Source organism: Aphelocoma coerulescens, chromosome 22, assembly GCF_041296385.1.
Source record: "Aphelocoma coerulescens isolate FSJ_1873_10779 chromosome 22, UR_Acoe_1.0, whole genome shotgun sequence".
Taxonomy (NCBI): Eukaryota; Metazoa; Chordata; class Aves; order Passeriformes; family Corvidae; genus Aphelocoma; species Aphelocoma coerulescens.
Window position 1 is genome coordinate 4,756,961 of NC_091035.1, and position 3,058 is coordinate 4,760,018.

Consider the following 3,058-nt stretch of genomic DNA (forward strand, 5'->3'; position numbering starts at 1 on the left):
CCCGCCCGCCGCGTCCCGCCGAGCGCCCGCCGCCGCCGAACTAAGCCTCTCCCGCACCGCCCCGCCGACAGCCGCGACTCCTCCTCCGCCTTCCTCCGCCCTCCTCCTCCTCCTCAGCGGCCTGATGGGGCTTGTAGTCACAGCCGGACCGCCCCCCCACCCTGGAGACCCTGGTGGCCTCCCGGCAGTGGGATTCCAGACGTCCCCCCGGGGTTTTGCGGGCGGTGGTCGCCCCGAAGGCAGCGCAAGCTGCGCTCGGGGCAGCGCAGGGATGCTGGCCGTGATGCTCCCCTCGCCTCTGCGCTGTTGCCCTGTTGCTCTCGCTGGCACTGGGGAAGCCTCAGGCCCCGTGGGTACAGGCTGGGGCGAGGGGACTGCCCGGACCCCCTGTTATCCCTGTGCAACACCCGGTCTGCAGGCAGCAGGATGCGGGCAGTGGGATGCAGGCAGCAGAGTGGGCAGAGCTCTGGGCAGCCTGGAGCCCCCAGCCGGCCCCTCTGCACAGCAAGGCCCAGGGCAGATGTTTAAAGGGGCCCAAGTCACCAGCCCCAAGTCCTTCCCAGGAGCCACCACTGCTGCAGTCCCTGCCCTTCCCAACTGTTTTCGCTGAGGTTTGGAGCAGGAACATGGCAGCTCTGACACAGAGCTTCTCAAAACTCTTGACATGATCTTTTCGCTTTGTCTCAGCTGGGATCACACTCAGTCCCCAAGCCAAAGGGCAGAGTGGGACATTGTCACACCAGTGAGCCCAGCCTGACTTCTGTACTCCCCAGTATGGAAGCCCAGCTCACAGAGCCCCAGCTCAGACGAGCTCCCCCAAAGCTGGACTGGCTCAGGGTAATGCGGGTGGTGCAGAGCATTCAGCCTCTGTGCAGGAAGCACTACGGGAGCAGTCGTGAGTCCAACTCAGGGCATCCCAGGATGAAGACATCTCCAGTCAGCAGGGAAGGACCTGCCGAGGCAATGTGTAAGTGATTAAGTTATAAGAGGGAAGAAGACAGGCTGAATTAGCCCTGTCAGTCACCGGCGTTAGATTTGAACCAAATGCTGGGCATCCATCCCCAGGAGCAGCCTCCTCCTGCTCCAGGCAACCGTTCAGCTCCCCATGCCAAGACCTACGGAATATTTCTTTTTCAGGTTTGACAGATTTATGGACAGGGAGAAGGGGGAAAGGTAACACACCTGCTGGAATGTTCTCCCAGCAAGCTGAAGATGGGGAGCATTTCAATGATGGCAGAGCCGACCCCAGCCCTACACAAGCACAACTCATCCAGTGTACATTTAGGGTGCAGTCACCCATCCCCAGCTCAGCCTTCCTCACTGCCCAACAGCCAGGAGCTTTGGGCTGAAGGTGCCAAGGCTGCTGGGAAACCTGCACCTGCTGGACCCTGCTATCCATGGCTCCCACGGCTTCTGTGCCAGACTTTTCTATGCTGGTCCCAAAACAGACCTTACAGGGCTACACCGTAACCCCTCACGATGGACAGGCAGCACCTCTGTGGCTGCTGGTCCCTCGGCATGGTTTTCTGCATGATTGCATCAACAGGGCACAAGTTCTCGGGCCCTTATCAATAAAGGTGCTTGGAAATGGCAGAAAATGGGGAAAACCATCCCCTGCTCGTGGGACGCTCAAGGATCTGGCTGCATCCTTGGCCTCAGCAGCATGCTGGGGCTCAGTGCAGAGGAGACCGTGAGCTGTCACGGTCTGGTGGCATAAGTTGTGCACGAGCAAGTCCTTCAGGATGGACAGGGAGAGGAATGACCTCCTGGAGCAGATGGGGGTCTGCAAGGGGCATGGCTGCAACTAAGGAGCAGCAGAGACCATGGAGCAAGCCAGAGCTCACTCACTGCTGGCACTTTCAGGGATGTGCATGGGCTGGGGCAGTTCCTTGGCATCAGCAGCCCATGCTGGGACCCTGCCCATCTCCTGGACCAGGGCAGGAGCGTGTGATGTGCAGGGCTCTTCCACAAACACGTTTGCATTGGTGAACCAATTTTGAGGCTTGTGAGGCCGGAGCTTGGAGAGTTTTGTGTTGGCTGAGGATTTTGTCTTGCCTGAGTAGGAACAAAGGCATTTGGGGAGCAGCTTCCCTGGGACATGGCTCTCAGAGCCTGCAGCTTGCACAGCCTCCTGCAAGCCCCGCTTCGTCCTGCACACTGGACTGGGCACAGACAGGGGCTGGACCTGTTGGGCTGCACCCACCTCTGTCCTCCTACAGGGAAATGCCCATCCCGGCTGTGTCCCTGCATGGAGTCACACACACGTAGCCCCTGCAGCTCCACGCGTGCCCATCTGCACACTCAGCGCTGTCAGACTGTCCGCCTCTGCTTGCCAGCCCAAGGCCATGGGGCGGCCTTCCTCCTCCTCCTCCTCCTCATCTGCTGCCTCCACGTACCGGCTCCCAGCTGCGGCATCGGAAGCAGCAAAATCCACCACAGGCAAAGCTGACCCGTCCCCGCAGCTGGGAGAACAGCCCGTCCTACCGGGCTGGTTTCCCCACGTCTCCAGAGTGGTTCCAGTGGGAACTGGACTGTGAAGAGGGGGCACTGAAAGGGCTGAGCCGGCAGAGGAGAGGCCCTGCACAATAGAGCAGCTCCCCCCTGACCTTGCCTTCCCCGTGAAAGATCTGCAGCTCTCCCCTCCTCCCCACTACAAAGGGGCTCCTTTCAGTCCCTAATTCTGCATTTAGAAAACAAAAGCAGATGCATCTAGTTTAGGTTTGGAGAGGGGGAGGCAAGAGCAAATGCTGAAGAACAAAGAGCTTTCCCTGACAGATCTGACTGACAAAGACTTTGTCAGCTCCATCTCTCCCTGAAAGGGCTGGAGCACATCAGGGTGCGGGGCTCCTGGCAGGCAGCTGCAGGGCTGGCGGCTCCCAGCCTGGCCAGGCAGAGCACACGCGTGTGGGACGTGCACCAGCCCCGCGGGGCAAAGCCGAGTGTGCACGTGTGCGCTCATGTTCACAGGGACGCAGCCTGGCCCTGGGGCTCAGGCAGGACATCCTTGTTTGTCCCCAGACGGGACCCAGCACCAAGGGCAGGCTGTGCCTGTGTCACC